The sequence below is a fragment of the Cyprinus carpio genome, chromosome A23 (genome assembly GCF_018340385.1).
Source record: "Cyprinus carpio isolate SPL01 chromosome A23, ASM1834038v1, whole genome shotgun sequence".
Taxonomy (NCBI): Eukaryota; Metazoa; Chordata; class Actinopteri; order Cypriniformes; family Cyprinidae; genus Cyprinus; species Cyprinus carpio.
The window spans coordinates 333,454-360,629 of NC_056594.1; the positions used below are offsets into that span (position 1 = coordinate 333,454).

The window sequence follows — 27,176 nt, forward strand, 5'->3', positions numbered from 1 at the left end:
CGCCTACTCGCATATGCCCTTTTGAAACAAAAAGTGTCTTAGAAAATTTAAATCAATCTATTGTTTTCTGTGAGTGAGTAAACAAGATGATTTTCACATCATTTTGAAGCAAAAATTCTAGGTTTGACAGTCTTGTGAACAAATGTTCTGTATGTGTTTTATGACCTTATTTCAGTGACTCCAAAATTCTAGTTTTTCACTAACCACGCATAAACATTGTTTTCTCAAAAACAAAATCATGTACATACATGCTATTTACATATTATTGTAGCCCAGTTTGTACTGAATACAGTGTTTTCAGACTTTAGCCATGTATATGTTTAAAAGCAACTGAAAAAAAGCACAAAAGTCAGGGCATGTCAAAACTTCTCCAGGCCCCCAAAAACCCCTAGACCTCATGAAACATTGAGGTGATGTAAATGAAACTTCATAATGTTTAACTTGATTATACACTTAGTCAGGAATTACATTTTGGAAAAAATGTGTATAAGTTATATGAAAACTAATACAAGTAGATTAATAATAAAAAAGACTTACTCATGTTTATTATCTCTGCTGGGTCAAGCCTTCATTCTTCTTTCTGAGGTAATCCAAATCTTATTCCTCTCAGCGGTCTTATTGAGATGAATTGTATCTTATTCCTCTCAGCGCATAGCGAACAGTAACATTTAAAAAACGTGAAGTACAGTCTCGCTGCTTTGTTTGCTGTGAAGTGGGCAGTAACCCGCCGTGAGCTTCATGTGGACCATTTTAATATCAATAGCACGCTCTGCGCATGGGCGTGGTCGCATTAGATATAATGAAGGGAGAAGTGAAAGACTGGACATCACGTTGTTTTCATATGGATTACTTTATCACAGAATATTTGTTTTGCTCAGATTTGCTCAGTTTAAAAGTAGACATTTCAAACTTTCTATAGATCTATCTCTCATGTCACTGTGTTGAGTATTTGCTGAGTTACAGTTCATTTTAATAACGTGTTTCTAAATGAAGATCACGCAGAATGAAGGCGGCAGACAGTGCACTCTGTTTGTTTTCTTTATTTTATAAATGCACAAAGTTTTGTTGTTATTATGTGTGTATACAAATAAAAGTAGACCCTTTACAGATTTAATTGATGTATTGCTCTTATCTGTACAATCAAAACTGAAAGTGGAATTTAAGTTCTTTTTGATCTTATCAGGAGAATATGCCACAAAACACCTATCCGCGTTAATCGACTCCAGAGGGTTAAGCACTGGGTTCATAACCGAGTCCTGAGATGGGCATGGTGCCGAGGCACACATCTCGCCCGTTATCTCTTACTGTGGAGCCAGCAGAGACTCAGATCTCTGCATGCCACTCACATTCCAGGCGGACTCCCTTTCATGGCAGGGCATGCTTTGAGACGAGTTGAGGCTTCACCCCCAGACGGCCCAGCTGTTTTGGAGTCGATACGGTCAGGCGCAGATAGATCTGTTGGCCTCACGAGAATCCACTCATTCCTCTCTGGGGTTTCCCTGACCGAGGCCCCCCTCGGCAAAGACAAACTGATGCACAGCTGCACCGGGGCCTACGTGAATATGCATTGTCCCCAGTGAGCCTCATTGTACAGAATTGGAAATCAGGGAAGATATAAAACAACTCTTGTTTGCTACACCTTATTGGCCCAACAAGACTTGGTTCTCGGAACTCATGCTGTTGGCATCAGCTCCTCCCTGGCAGACTACCCAGAGTAGGGACCTTCTCTCTCAGGAAAAGGGAAAAATCTGGCACCCAGACCTCTAGAATCTCCATGTCTGGTCCCTGGACGCGACCAGGAGAAACTAACCTGCAGTGGTGAATACGATTATGCAGGTTAGGGCTTCCTCTACAAGGCGTCTATATGACCTGAAGTGTTGCATTTTCATGAATTTTTGTTCTTCCCATGGGAAGGATCCTCATTTGAGAACTCAGGTGGCTGATAGGATGTAGAGCTTACATTTAGCGCCTTCCCCTCTCTGAGGTGATAATGCACGCTTATTGAGAACATTTCAGTTCCTTCTTATGAACCCTGGACTACCCTTTCATCACCCAAGTACTCCCTTACATAGCTGAGTTTAGCAGAGGAACTCGCTACAAGAATCCATAACGAGTAAGTAAACCTTGAGTAAACTCTCATAATGGATTAGTGCTCCATATGTTGTGGCTTCCTTTGGCAGCCCCATGTGTGTATTGGTCCATTGCTCTGTTCCTCGTAGGATTCAGTGTTTCCCCTAGACAGACAGTCAGTCTGGACCCCTAGTATCAGAACTTCGACACCACGTCGAAGTGACCAACTGAAAGGGAACGTCTTGGTTACTTATTTATATCTGGATTTCTGAGGCGTGGCAAATTGTGCTTGCCAATTTAAAATTTTCTCGATGTCAGAGGTGTCTGGACTGCCAAGTGCAGCCCATAGTGTCAGAACTTTAACACAACGTCTCCGTTCCCTCCATCAGGGAACGAGGGTTAACATATGTAACCAAGACGTTTTTGCCTGTCTTTGAATACCAATATGATTTTCTAGTCTCAGAATATATCAAAATATATAGCTGTGAAGAAAATTGTTACTAGTAACCTGTGGAATATTTGGTTCATTTGATATATTTTTATTTTTTTTTAATCTAGCCACTTTACTGACCAAAATATTTCACAGTATTTTTCACAGTAAAGTGAGTGATGTGACATACAGCCAAGTATGGTGACCCATACTCAGAATTCGTGCTCTGCATTTAACCCATCCAAAGTGCACACACAAAGCAGTGTACACACACACCGTGAACACACACCCGGAGCAGTGGGCAGCCATTTATGCTGCGATGCCCGGGGAGCAGTTGGGGGTTCGATGCATTGCTCAAGGGCACCTCAGTCATGGTATTGCTGGCCCGAGACATGAACCCACAACCTTAGGGTTAGGAGTCAAACTCTCTAACCACTAGGCCATGGCTTAAATTACTTAAATGATTGCTGATTAAATTTGAAAAATGTTGAACTATCATCAGCCTTTTAAACAACTGATTGCATTCACTTAGGGCAATAATATTCATGAATACTTTTTGAGAACCACTTATTCCCACTTAGACCAAAACTGAAAAATATTTTTATTAATCTTGTTTAATAACTCTTGGCATGAAAAATGAAGGTTAGGAGTTGCTTTGTCGAGATCATGAGTATGACACCACGGTACAGGACTTTTCTCTCTAACTTTATTTTTTACCTGATGGGGGCAACCGTATCTAGAGTGCTAGATAAGATATTGGTCATGTTACTAGTCACTACACCAAGTTCAGCTGTATTTACAGGTACTCCAGCAGCAGAGACTTATCATTCTACCCAGTTGATAGTAATGTATTACAACATGAATAATCTCAGCCATTATCCATTATTCACTGCAGCAGTATACAGTCGTGGCCAAAAGTTTTGAGAATTACATAAATATTGGAAATTGGAAAAGTTGCTGCTTAAGTTTTTATAATAGCAATTTGCATATACTCCAGAATGTTATGAAGAGTGATCAGATGAATTGCATAGTCCTTCTTTGCCATGAAAATTAACTTAATCCCAAAAAAACCTTTCCACTGAATTTCATTGCTGTCATTAAAGGACCTGCTGAGATCATTTCAGTAATCATCTTGTTAACTCAGGTGAGAATGTTGACGAGCACAAGGCTGGAGATCATTATGTCAGGCTGATTGGGTTAGAATGGCAGACTTGACATGTTAAAAGGAGGGTGATGCTTGAAATCAATTGTTCTTCCATTGTTAACCATGGTGACCTGCAAAGAAATGCGTGCAGCCATCATTGCGGTGCATAAAAATGGCTTCACAGGCAAGAATATTGTGGCTACTAAGATTGCACCTAAATCAACAATTTATAGGTTCATCAAGAACTTCAAGGAAAGAGGTTCAATTCTTGTAAAGAAGGCTTCAGGGCGTCCAAGAAAGTCCAGCAAGCTCAAGGATCGTCTCCTAAAGAGGATTCAGCTGTGGGATCGGAGTGCCACCAGTGCAGAACTTGCTCAGGAATGGCAGCAGGCAGGTGTGAGTGCATCTGCACACACAGTGAGGCGAAGACTTTTGGAAGATGGCCTGGTGTCAAGAAGGGCAGCAAAGAAGCCACTTCTCTCCAAAAAAACATCAGGGACAGATTGATCTTCTGCAGAAAGTATAGTGAATGGACTGCTGAGGACTGGGGCAAAGTCATATTCTCAGATGAAGCCCCTTTCCGATTGTTTGGGGCATCTGGAAAAAAGGCTTGTCCGGAGAAGAAAAGGTGAGCGCTACCATCAGTCCTGTGTCATGCCAACAGTAAAGCATCCTGACACCATTCATGTGTGGGGTTGCTTCTCATCCAAGGGAGTGGGCTCACTCACAATTCTGCCCCAAAACACAGCCATGAATAAAGAATGGTACCAAAACACCCTCCAACAGCATACTTCTTCCAACAATCCAACAACAGTTTGGTGAAGAACAATGCATTTTCCAGCACGATGGAGGCACCGTGCCATAAGGCAAAAGTGATAACTAAGTGGCTCGGGGACCAGAATGGTGAGATTTGGGTCCATGGCCTGGAAACTCCCCCAGATCTTAATCCCATTGAGAACTTGTGGTCAATCCTCAAGAGGCGGGTGGACAAACAATAACCCACTAATTCTGACAAACTCCAAGAAGTCATTATGAAAGAATGGGTTGCTATCAGTCAGGATGTGGGCTAGAAATTGATTGAGAGCATGCCCAGTCGAATTGCAGATGTCCTGAAAAAGAAGGGCCAACACTGCAAATACTGACTCTTTGCATAAATGTCATGTAATTGTCGATAAAAGCCTTTGAAACGTATGAAGTGCTTGTAATTATATTTCAGTACATCACAGAAACAACTGAAACAAAGATCTAAAAGCAGTTTAGCAGCAAACTTTTTTTGAAAACTAATATTTATGTAATTCTCAAAACTTTTGGCCACGACTGTACATTTGCAAGCACAATGTAAAAATATTTCAACACAACAAAAATCACAAGAAAGTTTCTGTGTAAGTCCCAGAAAGCATACCTTAGACCTTAGTTGCAATGAGCAAAAGAAAATCTTTTCTAGCAAAATATCTGACCAAAAAGTTTAAGACCATAAAACATTCCCAAAAACTGTGTAAAACAGTTCCATTAGAGCTATTATATGTATTGCAGTATTGATCAGGGTTAATTTTATGTCTTTGTGCCAGACTAATATATAGCAATAGGCATCTTTAAAAACTACATTTCCCAGGTTGAGTTAGGAGAATGGGGTCTCACATACAGCTTTCCAGTCTGCTACTTTCACCCTCAAGATAAGATCAACTACCCCCGTAGGTCCAATAACATTTATCCCTGTTTGAATCCATGAGTATATATTGTAAAAGTGTGTAAATTGTTCATCATTGAAAATTTGTGCAAAAATGCTAAATAAATGTTCTCTTTCTTTAATTTAAATTGCCAGGCAACTCCTTTAAATATAGCCCATTCACATTTAGAGATAGGATATCATAAACCTGAAAACAACACTTTTTTTTTAAATCAAGAGGGAAAATTTGTGACAATGACGTGGACTTTAATCACCAATGAAAAAAAAAAAAAGAAAAAAAAAAAAAGGCAAAACTATGAATCGTGGTGCACAAGTTAGCACTACTTATATCAGTCATTATTTATGTGACCAAAGCTCATTTTAACCACAATACAGACACTATTCAGTATTTCCCCTATCCGTACATTTTCTCTCATGTCAGGAGGGGGATTAATAATAATTTCCCATAGCTATAATTCTGCAATCTGATAATGAACAGTCGGTATAGTATAGTTCAACCATTTTCTACGTGACGGGGTTAGACAAAAGTCCGCTCTCCTCTGTTCCTCTCCTGAAAACATCAGTTTTCTCCTGGATGCCTTCCTGAAAGCCAGATGTCTTCAAGAATGTCTGGCTTTCCTCTATTTGAACAGTAGCATCTTGGATTTTATGTTTGTTTTGGTAGTCATCTCGGCCAACTGTTCTTTTAGATCCTGCCGGAAAACCATGCTCAAAAATGTAGTTCTCTTTTTATTTCTGACTTCTAGTCACCCATCATTTAGTCATGGTCTGCACACATCTGAATATTTGGGTTGAACTGTTTCTGGAAGTTCACTTCTTACAGGTTAAGTCCTCCTGGAGTAACCTGAGGTTTAGTGGTCTTGGTCAGGGTGGTATGTCTCATTGCTTGCTTTTTTAGGGGACTGAATCTTCAGGCAAATAAAAAAAAACCAGCCACTACAACACACCACACCCGCCCAATAAATACTGTCACTGAAAACTATGCTATAAGTTTAATGCTATAAGTCTAACTTAGACAAATTAAACCCAAGCAAAGTCTTCACAAATTGCCCTTGACATCAGTGTTTACACGAGGTAAAATAACCAAATCTTCTGAAAATATTGACCCTGAAAATTATAGCAGCACAATAATGATACATCATGGACTGATGGAACGATTCTCTCTGTTGACCTTTCTTATCAAGCTTTGAAATATTTACTCTCCTTTGTATATACAGACAATACATGTGGAGAGAAACACCGGGGTTAAGACATTTCTTCATTATTTATTTCAACCCCTTTCATGAACTCCAAGAACTCTGCAATAGAAGGATAGTGGAAATGTTTTGTAGATAGGGACACATTGGGATACATCTGCATTATTTTTATGTTGCTTTTTTAAATGAATGATTTATATTTTATTTATTTATTTTTTACTTCCATTTAAACTGATTGTAACACAATGCTTGCTTACCATCATAATCAATTTTACCATCCATCAGTGGTTTGTCTCCGTCCATCATCAGTTCCTCAATGTCATCTTCAGTGATGGTTTCACCTGTAGCTTCCAGCATCAGCTTTCAGTTCTCTCAAGATCAATGTAACCATCTGCATTCCTATCCAGGTACAATTCAAACACCCATTAGAAAAACCCCTACACCCACCAAAGGTGCAGTTCTCTCAGTTCAGTTTAAGAAAAAAAAACAAACATACTATACAACATACGGAAGAGTTCTGCCAGTTCTTCCTTCTGACTTTCCGTCCCCTTTTGCAATCATCTTTCATGCATCTCACCATCATGACCAAAAACTCCTCGAAATCCACAGTACCACTGCCTGCATAAGTACACCAACAATTATTTTAGCACAAGCTTATTTTAATGACAGTACCTCCACTGACATTTAATTTTTAGAACATTTTTAATTTCTGCACTTCTTTTATTAATTTTTTTCCTGTAGAATGTTCCTTTTGTTTTTCAGTTATTACAAAATATATTATTCAGTAAAATATGGAGATTAGTATCAATAGTAAACAAGTCGGTAAAAAAAAATAACTAACTACTTTGGGTAGTTATACAGATTATTTTTTTTGCTAAGTTTGCCAGCAACATGAGTGTGAGTAAATGAAGTTAGGTTTCATTACCAAATTAGGGTTCCTGGAACGTTACTATTCTAGATTGTTCTGGACTTTACCATCCTCATCCACCTCATCAAATCATTCTCCTTGGGAGTTCTCGGCTGGCGTGGTCCTTTTCTGGCCCAGCATCCCTCAACACTTTCCCAAGCTCCTTAGTGCTAATACAGCCATCCTCAGCATCCTGAAAACGAAAATATCAAATGCTGCGCGGAACTCTACAAAACAGAACAGAACGTAGATCTTTAGATGCTATTTGTTGTGTACAGTACAGCACAGTTTCTCTCTCATGAACCACTTAATGATATTCTATTGTGGGTCAGTTTAGTAAATCCATTATTGCACACAGGTTATTGTTATTGTTTTTATTTTTATTAGTTGGGGGTTAAAAAAAAAAATTTCAGGCAGAAAAAAAAAAGAAAAAAAATTTTCATTGGTAGTGTGCTGCAATGTTACAGGTTTTCAAATTTAAAAAACATACAGTACTGTGAAAAAGCTATTCTATCTTCCATTGTGTGTAATATAATCTACATATGGAGATGGCTTTGAAAACACTGACAGAATAAATCTTTCCAGGCTGGGCCATCCCACCCAAATTCACTTTAAAAGCAAAGCGTGGAGATACTACAGGAAGTTCAAAAGAAGCCCAGGGTGTCATCATACTGTAAGATCTACAGGCAGCTCTTCACAACAAATGTAAAATGAATTAACCATTAGAAAGAGGCTTCACAAAAAGAAGATGCTGTCCCAAACACACCAAAATAAACTTATAATACAATGTGTTATGGACAGATGAGTTAACATAGAGTTCAAACATCTCGTTTGGCAAAAACCACTCTGCTTTTGAAAAAAGAATAACCTCTTACCAACTGTGAAGCAATACCAGAGTATTTTAATTTTTTGTGTTGTATTTTACCTTTGAAATTGGAAAACGTGCTATCATAATATAAACTATGAATTCTACATTATATCAAAGAGTGCTTGGAGGATGACATGAGGCCATTCTGTTAAAAAAGTTAAAGCCAAAGTGTACTGTAAGTGGACCTTTCAACACAATGACCCAAATAATGCAAAACCACAAACGAATGACTTGGAATGGCCAACGTAAAGTCCAGGGGCCTAATTTATTAAAAGCGTGCGTACGCAACAAATTTGATCTTAGAGTGTGCATACGCTTTAAATCCACACTAGCGCGCTCATATTTTATAAAGAAACTGCCTTTGATGGGAAAAGTGCTATATAGCGTTACGTCAGGGTCTGAGCAGACTTATGCACTTTTTCTTGTTTGGAGTACTGTATGGAGCTATAACATGACACAACAATTTGATTTGTATTGTGTAAATTTGAATTATTGACAAAGTGTCATTTAACAAAACTGAATATTATGTGGGCAATTTAACAGTTCTGAATTTGATTTTTTTGAACTTAAATATTTAAACATTTGAAATTTAACACAACTGAATATTATTTTATTTCAGAGTTTTGATAGACGTATTTTCAAACAGCGATTTTTTTTTTTTTGTTCTGAAATATTAGACTGCAAATATCCAGTTTTTAAAAATACAGCTTCAAATTTTAAAGATGAAGAAGCGGGTACAAAAATGCGGTACATCAAATTCGATATTCTAAAAATGCAATAATTGCAGAAATTCAGTTCTAGTTCTTATAGAAGAAGGTCAGAGTTAATTCACAGGGAAAGAGTAGATGATCTCCGAAAAAGTCAAACGAAGCATTTTGGACAATTAGTAGTTTTCTGGCATGAGCGTGCGGTTTAAGATCTACCTGAACTGAATCACCCAGAGGTAAGTCCTAAGTGATTCTTAAACATTTATGGTTTTTAATAATTATCTTTTATGTTAGGTTAGCATTCTCAGCCATGTGAACCATGTGTCTAAAGCCAGTGGTTCTACCAACCTTTTTTACTCCTACCCCCGAAGGCCCCCCTCCTCTCCAAACCAATACATACTTTGTAAAAATGTCACAACAGATATTCTTTACAACTTAAAAATAGCTACTTAAAAGTACATAAACCTTAATTATACAGTAACTTTAATAAATAAGCACAAATTACCCTGCCATACCAAACAAGACCACAGGGAGAAGATACGCAGATCCATTGCAGAATAACTAAACACCCAAAGTACAACTGAAACAAATAAAAAAACATTCTGAATGTGTGTGGAGACTCAGTGATCAAAAGAGACAAAGGGGTCGATGTCATCCAGTGAATAGTGAATTTGAGGATTTGAATGTCCATATGTACATAACTGATCCTCAGAAACTTCTCCAAAACTAGTATCTGTTATAAAACACTTGCTATACATACATTTTGACAACTACATGAATATACAGAACTGTGTTCAAGCAAGAAATATGATGTTTTAGCCATCCACCAGCGACATGAGTGCAGATACACTGTTTGTTTGTGCATCAGTAATAACAGACAACACATGCACGCCTATGACTCCTGTTTGTCACTATAATTAGTCTTTTACGGGGTTGGGCGCTAGGGGCTAACACCCCCATACATAAAAAAAAAGATGAAATAAAATAAAAACATTTGACTCCCACATGGATAACTCGTGCAATGCAATACTTTTTATCAATACTGTAAGATATGCAATACGGTATTTGCAGTCATTCATAATGTCAGCATATATTTTAAAAATGGATAGGTTCCTTGTGCCAAGCCTGCCCCCAACTAAAGTTTTTTTTTTTTCTAGTTCAACTAGTCACACGTTTAATTTTAAGTTCTTTTGCCACAGGAAAAACATAAAAATAAAGGATTGATCCTGTCATACACAGTAAAGCGCGATGATACTAAACACTTGAAATGAGCCTATATAGTGATTTTATTTATTCATATAAAAAATAATCTATTCTGGACGCATGTTACACAGAGGGAGTACAAGGACTACAGAGGCACACTGTATGAACCTACAAACCTATATATATAATATTTTATATATATATATTTAATTTATTCACGATATATATCTGGGCAAATTATGATTATATATGTTAATATTAATGTGCATAATATTAAGCGAAATGAATGGTTATACTGTAATGTTTATTGACGATGCCTTCTGCTCAAAAAACACGTTTACAAAAGCACGGTTTCCGATCATGGAATGAATGAAGTCAGAAAAGCATTAATAACACGACTTATGTATTACACTTACAACCATGTCTAGCCCGAAGTGTTTCAACCGCAGCGCATCCTGTGTAGGAAATATCACTGATTATAATCAATGGGCTCTATTTGTCTTTTTTACTTTTCCGCTTACACTTCTCTGTAGACACGGTGGCATGCTAAATCACTTTAACACCAAATATACTTTTAAAACAAACACCAGAGACCACATAGACAAAGGTTTCCATTCTGAGAATACTAACCTAACATATAATTATATAAACCATAAATGTTTTAAGAATCACTTAGGCTAAACCTACCTCTGGCCGATTCATGATCAGGTAGATCTTAAACCGCACACTCACGCCAGAAAACGTCTCAGATTACGAATGTACCATGGTTCCTCGAGGGGAAAGAGACGCTGAGTCCCAGGAGCCATACTTCCGAGGCATCCCTGTCAGCGCTTGCTTTCATTCCTAGTAGGCTAAAACACGGTGGGATCCTGATGGGAATCTCCCCCTGGAGAGGAGCCGTCTAGGAGGGAAATCAAGTCCGAGAACCATACTCCTCACCATACTCTCACCTCTCTCCACGAACCAGACTCCCGGGAGCAGATCAATCAGAGGAAAGGCGTACAGATGAAGCCTCAGCCCAATGGAGCTGTTTGAGTCAGAGAGAGAACCAGAGGGGACAGTGCAATGTCTATCGAGTCGCAAACAGATCCACCTGGGAGTCTGGGCCAAAAATTCCTCCATATCTGCTTCACTTCAACCACCTCGGGGTGAAGCATCCATTCCCCTAAAAAGGATGTCTGCTCCCATATTCAGATATGCCCAGGAGTTTTGCCCCTGGGACCACACAAGGATCTGGTATGTCAGATGGCGACCACTCCACAGACCACGGGCATGGTGGTGACACACTCATGACCGCACCCCAGGAGGGATGCGTCTGTCGCAGTAGCATTACAACGGTGACAAGGATCTCCCAGCACTGGGCCCTGAGGCAAGAACCAAGGCTTTCTTTCACATGCCCAAGGCACGTATGCATCGCCGCTGACCTTGATGATGCGAAGTGGGTTTTCCCCTCGGGGGGAACCCCTTGGTCTTGAGCCACCCACCGTAGGGGTCTCATGTGCAGCAGGCCAAGTGGTATCACGGCAGGGTTGGCAGACTGATTCTCCTGAGGGCACTGAGGAGAGACGGGCACCGTGTAATGCGGTGTACACCGCTCTTCCCCAGAGGGAGCTGGCCCTCAAAAAGTTCTTGGCCTAAGTATCCAGGACGTTTTTACGACAAAGACTATCCAGGGAGAATGACGGTCGCGCGAAACCACCTTCCACTAGAAGCCTTCTGCCTGGGAGCGCCCAAATCGACTCTAGACTCTGCGGAGTATGAGAAGTGACACCCCCAGCACGAGGGGGCTAGACAACACGGTAAAGGGTTGGGACTGCTCCCCCCCGCAGCCCTTGCTGATATCCTCAACCTCAAAGAGAGGTAAAACACGTGCTCTCACGTCGAGGAAATTTGTATCCCAAGAGTCCCCCTTTATTTTATTATCTAATTTCTCATAGTCTAATTCTAAATATTTCATGTTATTCCTCAGAATTAAATGTAGTCAAACAAACCAGACAAGAAGTAAACACGGTCTGGTGTAGAAAAATTCGATCACATTCAAAATTGAAATGATTTTATATACGCGTTGCCTCAAACAACATCAATCTCCTCAGAGAAAGCTGAATGCTGCAGCGAGCTCTCACTCATAGGGGGAAGAAACTGCAGAGTGGGCTGCTTCCAAGCTTCGAGAACGAGCTCTATAGATTCTAGGGAACACGGATGGAGGTATAGGACGCCGCCTGTCTCCACACCCGTCCGCCAGGGATTCAGCTCTGTGTTGTTCGCCCCCGCCATCTTTGTACACAGTGCCGTCCCTTTCTTTGGCCATGCCTCATCAGCAGCGGACCGCTGTGCGCAACCGCAAGATTTCACATGCACGGACACACTGCCCTCGGAGCGTGCCCCGAGGGGAGAGCGGAGCAACTCACTTTAACAGCGGGAAAGCCTTCCCCCCCGAGAGCCGACTGTGTTGTGAGCGCCACTCCTCCTTTTATGCTTCTCATTATAATATCAGCGCATAATATGTTGGTGTTAGCACGGGCGGATAGCTTGTGGATAGCACACACAGGACTGCTGCTCATCATGTCCCTCCCTATCAATCGTCATCTTGAGATAAAGACAGGTAGAGCATGCGTCGCCTCTCCCCGGGGGGAAGTACCACAGTGCCGGCTCTCTGAAACCCTGAGAGTGGATGCCGGATCTGGTGGTTGAGGAAGAAGCATAGCGACTCGCCCGTCTACATTCCTTCCACCGGATCCGAAAGTGAAACCCGCAGCACAGCCACCGCTCCGCCTTGGTGAGGAAAGGCGGGCCGCGCACTTAGCGAGAAACCCCAGTGAGGCTCCTCCCTCAAAGAGAGCCTTCTTGAGGTGAAGTAAAGCAGTGTAACAAATGCTTGCAAATCGCAGGGCCGTCAACATCCCCCGGGAGCTGAATCTGATGCTTTTCGCCCTCAAGCAAACAACACACAAATTGTGTGTGTTCCCCTAGCCAAATTTTTTTTCTGTTTGAGGGCAGGGAAAAAAAAAAACGCAGCCTGAACGTTCTGCGTCTGCTCTCGCCCAAAAACTTCTCTTGACTGAAGCTTTGACATTTTAAAAAAAAAAAAAAAAAAAAATGGAAGGTCTTATTAGTGGACAAACAACACTTAAATAACGATTCACAAACAGATAGCGACTGACACAGAACACAGAGCTCTTTGCTTGAAAGACAGAAAGGCTAAACGTCCGGTATCCACCGCGACGTGCTGGCTTTAACTTCCTGGTCACTGCGTCACCCCACCTGTGACATCTCGCCCATCCATTGGATGACTTACACATGATTCAGATCCAGGTCACGCTGAAGGGTGTTCCCAAAAGCGTCCTCCAATGCAGCATCTCCTTCCTGAAGAGAACTACTAATTTGTCCAAAATGCTTTGTTTGACTTTTTGGAGATCATCTATTCTTCCCTGTGGATTAACTCTGATCCCCTCCCTTTTCTATAAATCTCTCTGAATTTCTGCATATTGAATTTAAGAATATTGAATTTGATGTTTCCAAATTTTCCTCGTCATCTTGAAAACTTGAATCTCAGAACAAACAAACTGCTGTTTGAAAAATACATGTCTATAAAACTCTGCCATAAAAATATTAAGTTTGTTGGTTAAATTTCAGATGTTTAATATTCAAGTTAAAAAACAACAAACAAATCTAATTCAGAACTATGTTAAATGCCACGTAATATTCAGGTTTTTTTCAAATGACACTTGTCAATAATTCAAATTTACACAATACAAATTCATTAGTTTTGTCATATTATAAGCTCCATAATACTGCAGGTTTTTGGAAATATGTAAGCTGTTTATGCGGCTTGCTATTCTAAATGAAAGAATTTGGATGTGATGACTGGTGATTCGTTTATATATTAATGACATTAATTAGGTCATGAAAAACCATTTGCACAAGTTCAAGATGATTTCGACGATTCATAGATTTTACATCTGAAAGAGAGCATGTGCGTTTTCTGTGTGTATGCTCATGTGCATATCTGAGAGATGATCGTAAGATCAAATTTAGGATTGTTTCTGCGCAACATTTTATAAATGAGGCCCCAGGTCTCAAATCCAACTGAAATAGTTTGTGTGGACTTAAAGTGGGCCATTTCTCATTTTTTCGTTATTATTTTTACATTGTTGTATAACTTACTTTTGTCACAGCACTGTAGGTAGCAAAAAAGCTTTAATCTTATAGAATATATATAGAACATTATAGAACATATAGCCTATCATATAATATTAATGCCATTCTGAGTCCAATGCTGTTTGCTGCATAGTATTATACCATACCATTTTTTTTCTGCTCTTCGGTGAGCTGCTCTACCTGTTGAAGACCATCCTTAGTCAATAGTCATGACAGAGTCAGCACATACTGTATACACACAAAATATACTCTCGTACATTAACAAAAACATGCATTACAGTATGCATTATACTGTTGCTCAGTATAATTTGTGTAAATCACAAATAAGTGGAGGCAAAAAAACAAAACAAAACAAACAATATACAGTACAAACCCAATTCCAAAAAAAGTTGGGACAAATTGTAAGTAAAAAAGGAATGGAATAATTTACAATCTCATAAAACTTATATTTTATTCACCAAATAGAATATAGATAACATGTTTTGTAACACAACATTTGATAACACAAATGTTTTAAAGTGAGACATTTTTGAAATGTCATGCCAAATACTGGCTCATTTTGGATTTAATGAAGAGCTACATATTTCAAAAAAGTTGGGGACAGGTAGCAATAAGAGACCGGAAAAGTTAAATGTACATATATCAGACCAATTTGCAACTTATTAGACGTCGATTGGCCAACATGATTGGGTATCAAAAGAGGCCTCTCAGAGTGGCAGTGCCTCTCAGAAGTAAAGATGGCAGAGGATCAACAATTCCCTACCAATGCTGTGGGCGAAAATTGTGGAGCAATATCAGAAAGGTGTTTCTCAGAGAAAAATTGCAAAGAGTTTGAAGTATCATCATCTACAGTGCATAATATCATCCCAAGATTCAGAGAATCTGGACAATCGCTGTGCGTAAGGGTCAAGGCCGGAAAAACCATACTGGATGCCCGTGATCTTCGGGCCCCTTAGACGGCACTGCATCCATACAGGAATGCTACTGTAGTGGAAATCACAACATGGGCTCAGGAATACTTCCAGAAAAAACATTATCGGTGAACACAATCCACCGCGCCATTCGCCGTTGCCGGCTAAAACTCTATAGGTAAAAAAATAAGCCATATCTAAACATGATCCAGAAGCGCAAGCGTTTTCTCTGGGCCAAGGCTCATTTAAAATGGACTGTGACAAAGTGGAAAAACTGTTCTGTGGTCAGACGAATCAAAATTTGAAGTTCCTTTTTGGAAAACTGGGATGCCCATGTCATCCGGGACTAAAGAGGACAAGGACAACCCAAGTTGTTATCAGCGCTCAGTCAGAAGCTTCTCTGTTGGTATGCGTGTGGCATGGGCAGCTATACACATCTGGAAAGGCAACCAATGCTGAAAAGTATATCCAAGTTCTAGAACAACATATGCTCCCATCCAGACGTCGTCGCTTTCAGGGAAGACCTTGCACTTTTCCAACATGACAATGCCAGACCATATACTGCATCAATTACAACATCATGGCTGCGTTAGAAGAAGGATCCGGGGTACTGAAATGGCCAGCCTGCAGTCCAGATCTTTCACCCATAGAAAACATTTGGCACATCATAAAGAGGAAGATGTGACAAAGAAGACCTAAGACAGTTGAGCAACTAAAAGCCTGTATTAGACAAGAATGGGACAACATTCCTATTCCTAAACTTAAGCAACTTGCTCTCCTCAGTCCCCAGACGTTTGCGACTGTTAAATAAAAAGAAGAGGGGATGCCACAACAGTGGTAAACATGGCTTGTCCCAACTTTTTTTTTGAGATTGATGCCATGATTTTTTTTTCCTTACAATTATACATTTTCTCAGATTAAACATTTGATATGTCATCTATGTTGTATTGTGAATAAAATATTGAAATTTGAAACGTACACATAATGCATTCTGTCTTTTATTCACACACATTTGTACAGTACTTTTTTGGACCTATATATATATAATAAATAAAAATAACGTAAAACAATTTTAAAAATGTAAATTTTTTTGATATAATGAAATACCTTTAAAAAATAAATATATATATATTTATATATATAATATATATATAATATAATATATAATATAGTTCATTATTTTCCATAATGTAATGATAAAATTAAACTTTCATATATTTTAGATTCATTGCACACCAACTGAAATATTTCAGGTCTTTTATTGTTTTTGTTAATACTGATGATTTTTGGCATACAGCTCATGAAAACCAAAATTCCTCAAAAAATTATCATATTCATGAAAAGGTTCTCTAAACGAGCTATTAACCTAATCATCTTGAATCAACTAATTAACATCTAAACACCTGCAAAAGATTCCTGAGGCTTTTAAAAAACTCCCAGCCTGGTTCATTACTCAAAACCGCAGTCATGGGTAAGAGGTTAAACCAGAAGGGCCATCATTGACACCCTCAAGACACAGAAAGGAGGGTAAGACACAGAAAGAAAATTTCGAATGAATAGGCTGTGTTCCAGAGTGCTGTTCCCCAGAGTGCAAGTCTGTATCAAGGCACCTCAGTGGAAGTCTGGGGAAAGGAAAAAAGAAAAAAGTGTGGCAAAAAATGCTGCACAAACGAGAGGAAGAGCGTGACCGGACCCTGAGGAAGATTGTGGCTGAGAAGGACCGATTCCAGACCTTGGGGGACCTGCGGAAGCAGGTGGACTGAGTCTGGAGTAGAAACATCCAGAGCCACCGTGCACAGGCGTGTGCTCATTTTGAACCAGAAACACCAGCGGCAGAAGCGCCTGACCTGGGCTAGAGAGAGAGAGCAGCACTGGACTGTTGCTCAGTGGTCCAAAGTACTTTTTCGGATGAAAGCAAATTTTGCATGTCATTCGGAAATCAAGGTGCCAGAGTCTGGAGGAAGACTGGGGGGAGAAGGAAAAATGCCAAAATGCCTGAAGTCCAGTGTCAAGTACCCACAGTCAGTAAGTGTCTGGGGTGCCATTGTCAGCTGCTGTGTGTTTGGTCCACTGTGTTTTATCCAAGGGCAGGGTCAATGCAGCTAGCTATCAGGAGATTTTGGAGCACTTCATGCTTTCATCTGCTGAAAAGCTTTAGGGACATGAAGATTTCGTTTTTTTTTTCAGCACGACCTGGCACCTGCTCACAGTGCCAAAACCACCTGGTAAATGGTTTACTGACCATGGTATTACTGTGCTCAATTGGCCAAACTGCCAACTCTCCTGACCTGAAACCCCATAGAGAATCTGTGTGTGATATTGAAGAGAAAAAAAGTTGAGAAACGCAAGACCCAACACTCTGGATGAGCTTAAGGGCCGCTATGAAAGCATCCTGGGCCTCCACAAACACCTCAGCAAGTGCCACAGGCTGATTGCCTCCATGCCACGCCGCATTGAAGCAGTCATTTCTGCAAAAGGATTCCCGACCAAGTATTGAGTGCATAACTGAACACAATTATTTGAAGGTTGACTTTTTTTGTATTAAAACACTTTTCTTTTATTGGTCGGATGAAATATGCTAATTTTTTTGAGATAGGGGGGGAATTTGGGGTTTTCATGAGCTGTATGCCAAAATCATCAGTATTAAAACAATAAAAGACCTGAAATATTTCAGTTTGGTGTGCAATGAATCTAAAAATATATGAAAAGTTAAAATTTTATCATTACATTATGGAAAATAATGAACTTTTATCACAATATGCTAATTTTTTGAGAAGGACCTGTATATATATATATATATATATATATTATTTTAATATATATATATATATATATATACACAGGTGCTGGTCATATAATTAGAATATCATCAAAAACTTGATTTATTTCATTAATTCCATTCAAAAAGTGAAACTTGTATATTATATTCAGTCATTACACACAGACTGATATATTTCAAAGGTTTTATTTTATTTTTTTTTTTAATTTGATGATTATAACTGACAACTATGGAAAATCCCAAATTCAGTATCTCAGAAAATTAGAATATAACTTAAGACCAATACAAAGAAGGAGTTTTAGAAGAGCAATATATATATATATATATATATATATATATATATATATACAGGTGCTGGTCATATAATTAGAATATCATCCAAAAGTTGATTTATTTCAATAATTCCATTCAAAAAGTGAAACTTGTATTATTATATTCTTCTGTGCAAAAGTCTTAGGTCATTAGTATTTTCACAAATAAACAAACAATAAATAAATAAATAAATAAAATTGTTTTAAGTCAGTTATTTCTATCTTTTGCTGTAGTGTGTCAGCAGGAAATATCAGGTTTACATTTCCAAACATTTCTTTTGTCATTAATTGTAATAATCCAGTGAGATATTTGTCAGTCAGCAGCCAGTGCTGCACACAGAGATCTGATCTCAGCATCATCCAGTCCGTCTGGGATTACATGAAGAAACAGAAGAAACTGAGACAGACTCAATCCAGAAGAACTGTGGCAACGTCTCCAAGCTCTTTGTGCATAAAGAAGATCTGTAAAAGTTGCAAAGACTAAAGTCTCAAACCCCTGTTACTAGCTGTTTGTGAATAGATAAGATCCCTCCACACCGCCCTCCTAAAATGGCTCATTTAAACAAGCCCCCACATGTCAACGTCACGATGTGGGAAGATTTGCATAACGCTGCCCAAATGTTCACGCAAAGAAAGAAGGCATAATCTTGATTCTCGCTGTTGCTGCCAGCCCCATGTCGTGGAGACACTGTTTTATTGTTGAAAGTGAAAATACTTTGTTTGGGCCTTCCAAAAGAGGACACAACTAGAAATCAGTGGTTAAGTTGTATTTACAACACTGTTCCAGAACAGTTTAACCCAAATATTTAGATGTGTGCAGCACATTTTATGGAGGACTGTTCCCTGATCCTGGGAGAAAACAGGGGGGGGGGAAAAACACAATTTATGCATTTAGCAGACACTTTCATCCAAAGCAACTTACAGTGAGCATTCAGGCTAACATTTTTTTACCTAACATGTGTGTTTCCTGGGAATTGAACCCACAACCTTTTGTGCTGCTAATCCAATGCTCCTACCACTGAGCCATAGGAACACAATTACTCAATTGTGTTGAGAGAAGACTACAATGCCGGCTGTTCTGACTCACAGTCTGTAGGTACCGTTTTTATATGTAAAGGATTGCCACTGATGATTCAAATGTGAGCTTTTTGAGCAGTGTATAGTAGCGGTTCTCAATTCCAGTCCTCGCGGCCCCCTTTGCTCTGCATATTTTGTAGTTTCTCTTATGGCTTCAGACGTTTTGTTCTATTTGAACGTAAGTGCCCTGTGAAGAAGTGGACGTCACAGTATATTCCGCCATGATTCCAGTTCAAAGTGAACGTATATGTTCCATTCAAAGTGAACTGAAGTTAGCGAGACATGAATTTAAAATTGTATTTATTTACAGAGGGATATGATGACACATTTGTCCGTGTGTGAAGACACTGAGCAGCGCAAATCCATGAATGAATGTTTCAAAGTGAAGTAAACTTCAACAGATTTTCCCCTGCTCAGGGAGTAGGGAGCAATGAACACTGTGTAGGGACCATGTTCAATGGGAGCGCTCACTTCTAACGAGCTGATTATCTGAATCAGGTGTGTTAACAAAGAGAGACATGCAAAATATGCATGTCCCCACTGGATGCAACAAATGGGTTTGTTTGTAATGGGTTTTATATTGTTTTTTGCCTTGTAGTGCCAGTGTTCTGACCCGGATACAGCATTACAGTATGAAAGTGAAAGTCGTGACATTTGTCAAGTATGGTAACCCATACTCGAAATTGGTGCTCTGCATTTAACCCATCCACAGTGCACACACACAGCAGTGAGAAGTGAACACACACCCGGAGCAGTGGGCAGCTATATCCAGCTGCCCAGGGAGCAACTGGGGGTTCAGTGCCTTGCTCAAGGGCACTTCAGCCAGGGTATTGAGGGTGGAAGAGAGCGCTGTTCATTCACTCCCTCCCACCTACAACTCCTGCCAGTACCGAGACTCGAACCTGCGACCTTCTGGTTACAAGTCCAAATCTCTAACCATTAGGCCACAGCTGGCCCCAGCGAGACTCGAACCTGCGACCTTCTGGTTACAAGTCCAAATCTCTCAGTCAATCACAACACACTGGATAGCTGGCCAAGCAGAGCACACCTCGGTTTTCAGACCGATAAGCTTTGTAAAAAAAAAAATATGCGTTTCAGAAAGCGGGGCATAGAGGAGAAACAATAATGTACAGTATGTGGGAAAATAATGTGTTTTTTGAACCTTAAACCACATAAACACATTTCATTACACCAAATACACAAAATAATGTTCTTTTTTAGCAACATTATATGACCCCCTTTAATATATGTACATGTATTACATTTGCGTATGGGATATTTAAAAGTTGTGTCCTCATTAGCAACATGTTTGCTTTAGTCCCAAACCCATATTTTATCCAAAGGGATGGTTGGTTAGATCTGAGTAATGTGGATAACACACAGCAGATAAAGGTACTCTGGTGTTTTAAAAATAACAAACCGCAGATAAAGGACATGATATGAGGTGGAATAACAATGGATGCGTAATCCGGCAAAGCTAACTCATGAGACAGCTGCTTAAGTAAGCAGCTTTTAAGTAAGTTACTGTCTATGAGTCCCATGTTGGATCCGACACAAACCACCAGACTGGTGTGATACATAAACATGCATCAGGATGTTCCTCCCAGACTTATAGTCTCATGTATATCTCAGAGAGATCAGTGAAGACACACACACACACACACACACACACACACACACACACACACACACACACACACACACACACACACACACACACACACACACACACACACACACACACACACACACACACACACTCAATCAATGCTGGAATCTGACTTTGAGTGTTTTATCTTAAGCGCCTGCTTTTCCAGCATGAAGACATATATGCATGGCTGAGCAAAGCATGCCAAAATTAGCCATGGGAGGTAGGAGATGCTCCATGTGTAGTCATGAATGATAGTGTCTCTGCTCTCTCTCGAGAGTAGCTCCTATCTAACTCTGATAATACTCAAGAGTCAAGGTATTTTGAGCTGCCTTTTTTAAGGCTCATGGCATAAAGTTGGCCGGCTTGAGTGGTGTATGTATGATTAACATTTAAACACATTATAATTGCAATTATTTAGTCACTGTTGTCGCAATAGTAATAGTAATAGTTATAATAATGTATCATTAATGTAAAATACTAAATAAGCTACTCTATTTAAAATTGAGTTTTTAGAATTTAGTTGAACAATTGAATAAATGATAACAAAGCAGAATTTGAGTAAAAGAGATTGTATTGAAAGGTAAATTTATTACAGTATATGACTCACGTTCAAGCAATTTATTCAATTCAATTAGATTATAGGTTTTAATGAATGAATCAAAGTAAATGTACAGTTAATGAATAATATCCCCATGAAATGACAATAAGAATAAAATTAAACAAAATAATATCACTATCAACATTCCACTCTGGGCCTTCTGTGCCAGTTCTGGGAAAGATGTCTTGCCCCAAAGGTCTAATTTTATCTTTTTTACGTCATAACAAATACATATTTTAATCCACAATTCTAAAAACATGAATGTGTCCGCAAATCCATCAATAAACAGACACAAAAAAGATTGATATTCAACACTGTCAAGACAATGTCAAGGAAAACACCCTATTCTTCAAAAGTGCAGCCATGAATAGGTAAATATTATGATGTTACAACTTTTAACTCTTGACTAAAGTCAAGAAAGCCAAGAAAGTTCTCTGTGGAAAAAAATTTGCCAGAAAAAAAACAAAAAACAAAAACAAATGCATATACTCACTGCTGCTTTGTAGATATCATTCATTGTGTCACCTGTGAGGAGACGAAGTGCTGGCACTAGTGGAGAGTGGAGAGCAGAACACAGTGCTAAATGAGCTTTATAGCAGGAGCAGGACAGCCTGTTCCCTCCTGCCCCACTGTGTTTGAGACAGTCCATCACTTGAGCATGATAAAACAGCTATGTGGTCATGATGGGGGGTGGGAGTCAAAAATGAAAGGGCAGACTATCAGCAAACTAATCTAATCCTTGTTACTGTGCAAAGAAATTCACTTGCAAAATAAAATAAAATAAAATAAAATAAAATAATGGGTCTGTGTGTCATTTGTAGGCATTTCTCTGCCATGTATTCAGGAGTGACACAGAGACAAAGGCATCACTATATTAAATGCACAATATGCACTATACTAAATATTGTAACTGCATCAGTTCAGCAGAACAGCTCCAGTATTAAATACAAAGGAGAAACACTGGCAAATTGGATACACACATAAACACTCAAAGGCAAATGTTATCTAGGAAATAATCAGCCCTAATGCTAACAAATTTATGCCTAAAGTCAAATCAAGCCACCTTTATTTGTATAGCGCTTTATACAATACTGATTGTGTCAAAGCTTTACAGAGTCAGGAAAATAGATGTATCAATGGGCAGATATTTCCAAATGAAGAGGAAACACTACAAATTTGTGGGTATAGAAAAGTACTGTTTTATAGTTTATGGTTGTGGGTTTGTCCATGACCAGGTTATTTTGGACTGAATTGCTCATCTGGCTTTCAGGGTCAATGTTAAGTTCGTGCCTCAAGGGCACATTGTGGAGAACACAGTAGGCAAGCATAATTGGCTTATTTTAAATAATAATAAAGCTATAAGTTGAGGCATAACCACTGACCTGTTATTAATCCAGTTGTGTGCTCCATAATGGACCTTTCTTGAGCATAGACTGAATTATAACATATTTATTTGACAGTTTTCAGCAGATGCTATAGCCTCTAGAGCACAGGAAAGATAGTTCCTTGCATTCGTCCAATAATTTGCACAACTGTCACTCACCAAAACACATTGTTCCTCACATTTAACATATATAATCAAATCAATGGAAATTTGAATCAAAACTGATTATAAATGTGACCCCAGGACTCTAAACTGATCATCAGTTTTAAATATTTACATTATACATGTACAACAACACACAAATTGAAGCACATTGTTGTACAAATGATACATTCTGTGCACTCTGAAGGGGGCAGTAGATTCAAATATTTACTCTGACATGTAGAGGATATGTAGCAGAACCATAAATGAAGACAGGAAGTGTACTTTTATTAGAGCACTGCACACTTCCCTTTACAGCGATGGCTAACAGAAACATCAGTCTTCCTTCCTAGACTGTAATCACCCCACATCTCATGAAACGCCATTCAGAGCACATCATTTTGGAGAGGTTGCCATAGGAACCATATAGTAGCAGAGCACAGATGAACACAGCAATTTCCTCTCACACTGTGTCCTCAAATGAAAGGACAAAAGAAAACAACATAAGACAGCAGAATGAGGAAAAAATGCATGCATACATACATTCCAGCCTGTTTTAGGATTAGACATGTTCTGTTATTGAAATAATAATACAATTTGCTATTTTTTTATGGCCCATGCATCAGCATCAAAATATTATATCTCAATATTTTTTCATGTCCTCACAGTGCTCCATGTCAAAGGATCATCATTTGACCAGCAAACTATTAATGAAGATCACTACTACTACTAATCTTGCTCAGTGTGCTAAATTCTGAAAAAGTCACCTATCATTCTTGATAAATGTATGCTTAAAATGAGAATGTAATTATGTGGTGCAAAGTCCAAATTCAAATTGAATCCATAAGAATTTTAAATCAAATCAATTTGAATCAATATAACAATACTGGGCAAGTGATTTACAGTCCTTTGCATAATTTGCATTGTTTCTGTTATTGGAATTTTTGGAATTTTGTAGTTAAAAGAGGAGCTTGTGCTGAGGTTAAAGAAAGAGTAATGTTTTATGTAACTATGTTGTTCGTTGTTAAAATAGACCTTCAGTTTATGACAGTAATAAAAGCGAGACTGTAAGGGATAGAAGTACAGTGTGTACAATGGATTGTGAGGTTGTTTGACAACATACCGTTTCAACTGACTTTTAAAAGACTTTTAGTAGATGAAATCATTTCAGAAGACATAAAACACTTTTGAAAGTTGTGAGTTTTGAAAATGACATGGGACCTAAGGCCTTTATACAGCACATGCCATTATAAAGATGGTAATTCTATCTCTTACAGATTCATTTTCATCTGTTTAAAATTCAATATATTTTATTTATTTATTTATTTTTAAATATGGCATCTGTCCTGAATAATAGCCTATTACTGAGTAAAATGGCAGATGTCATTATGAATTCTGAACATTATATATGGGAAATAAGTTAAAATTTTATTGCTAAAATGCCTATTTCAAGATAAAGCAACATAACTGCTGAACATTTTCTGAAATTTTATTGTTTGTTTTTTTTAAATCCACTTAAATATGTAAAATTAACTTTACTTAATCCATTCGTGTTTGGATCATTTCTAAATCATTTCTGTTGCAATAACAGAAACCAGGCAGTGGATTTTTAGTTCCCAACATTGCCTTTGCATTGCTTTATTCATCATTTTGTATATGTAGAATAAAAACAAACAAACAAACAAACAAACAAACAAATAAATAAATAATAAAAGATTAATCACCATGTTGCTCTGCCCAAAGTGACTTGAACAACCAGAGCCTTTGAAATCCTCTTAAGTCTGTCCCCACTCCTCATCATGCCCATCACAAACACAGAGCAAAAGTTCACGGCCACCTTGAACCTAGAACCAGAGGCCACGGACCCAGAGCATGTCTGTCCTGGACCTAGAGCCTGCCACAGTGCCTCCCCAGAGTTTGAGCCCACCATCATTTCTATTTTGGAATGGTTGAGTGAGGAGCCTTGGATAGCCACTGGGAAACAGAGGCAGTTCCCACCATTTTGCCTTCAGCTCCTCCCCTTCTGCTGGCTCTATTAAGCTCCCCAGTTCCACCTCAGGCTGCCCAGTCTGCAGCTAGGCCTAGGTGCTCAGATCCCACAGCTCCATCTCTGAGCCCAGGATTCCACCTCTCCACCTTGACCCTAAGGGATACTCCCTCATCTCTCCGGATCTGGCTTGGTCAGGCATCACTCTGCTTCCACGCCGGCTTCCCGTCCTCTGGCTGCACCCTTTCTGAGGTATCAGGTCAACAGGAGAGGGTTTGCTGTCACGGTTGAAACCTGTTCTCCTTCACACTGTTCACTCTACTGATCACCTGACTGTCAATCACCAGCTAATCAAGGACTGCACTAAACCAAGCACACACACTCATTCTCTGTCTGATCTTGTACATGTTATTGTTCATTTTGATTGCCTGGTTATCACGGTTACAAAAATTGAATTCGATTCAGCTAAAAATGAGCTTTACAGAAGACAATAGTGTCATCATCTAGCTCGATTCAGTTCAAGTTTTGTTCTCATCCAAAAGCGTCAGCACAGTCAAATTGAAAGTAGTTCTGAATATTGTCAAGACTGCCTATTACAAGTGACTTTCAGTAGGTTTAGACAGCATGGGTTGTGTTTTTGGACTTACTTCTAAAAAAAAACAGGTGTGTTATTAGGCTTGTTATTGGTTATTGTCCATGGGACTAAATATATGACTGCTTTATTGTTATTTAGTATGTGATTATACTTCTCTGTCAATGCCATGGCAATCACTGTCTGTTTGAATGAGAGCTGTGGTGTCAAGGCAACTAAGCGTTCTCCTCTTTCTCATTGAAATCGTGCTGTTATTTGTGCTAGAACAAAATGCATTTAAACATTACAATACTATGTATTTTGCTACTTCTTTATTTAAAATTATTCCAATTATTGTAACAAGTCCACTGAAGGCGAGCGTAGATAAACCCAAGTGCAATTTATTTACAAGGTGCAATCCAAACAGACCTGACTTGAACAGACTAGACATGAACTCGAAACCAGACTAGACTCACCGACACCAGGTTACAACATTAATACACAACAAGGCCCAATGGCAAAAAACATGACTACTTATATCAATACAGGTCACATGACAAGAACAAACCAATAGGAACAAGACACATGACTAAGACAGCCAATCAGAACATAACACAATGAACAAGAGGAGCCAATAGCATGAAGATAACAGAGCAAGGGAAGCATGACACTAACATCATGAAACAAACAACAAAAAAAAAAAGACATGAAAACAATGAACAAGAAACAAAGCCCAAAACAGACCTTACATATTATCCCCTCAAAAAGGCAGCTCCTGACGCCCAAACAAACAAAACCCAAGAAATTCAGGAGGGTGGTGGAGCGGAGGCAGAACAGGGGAAGGGGATGGAGGGCCAGGCCCGTGAAAAAGAACAGGACCTGGAGGGTGGAGCAATAGCAGGCCTGGAGCTAGGAGCAGTGGTGGATCCGGATCATGAGGCAATGACAGACAATGAAGTAGAGGGGGACCTGGGCCGTGGAGCAGATCCAGAGCAGTATGGAGCCATGGTGGAGAAGGCCTAGTGGGGAGCCATGGTGGAAAAGGCCTAACGGGGAGCCATGGCGGATCATGCAGAGCAGGAAGCCATGGCGGAGCAGAGACATGAATGGACCACTTGGCTGTGACAGAGCAGGCAGAGAGATCTTTAATGGCCTCCGAGGCCATGACAGGACAGACAGTGAGTTCATGAACAGCCTCTGTGGCAGGACAGGCAGTGAGTTCGTGGACGGCCTCCGTGGCTGTGGCAGGACAGGCAGTGAGTTCATGGACGGCCTCCTTGGCCGTGATGGGACAGGCAGAGAGTTCACGGATGGCCTCCTTGGCTGTGACAGGCAGAGAGTTCAAATGTGGGAGCCACCACCTTGGGAGGTTTCTATAGTGGACCCTGCCTCCTCT

At 39.3% G+C, this 27,176-nt stretch overlaps 1 pseudogene; it reads right to left on the reverse strand.

Moving 5' to 3' along the window:
* Positions 1-6,576: 6,576 nt before the first annotated feature.
* On the reverse strand, positions 6,577-22,900 carry LOC109058501 (annotated as a pseudogene).
* Between the last annotated feature and the right edge of the window lie 4,276 nt (positions 22,901-27,176).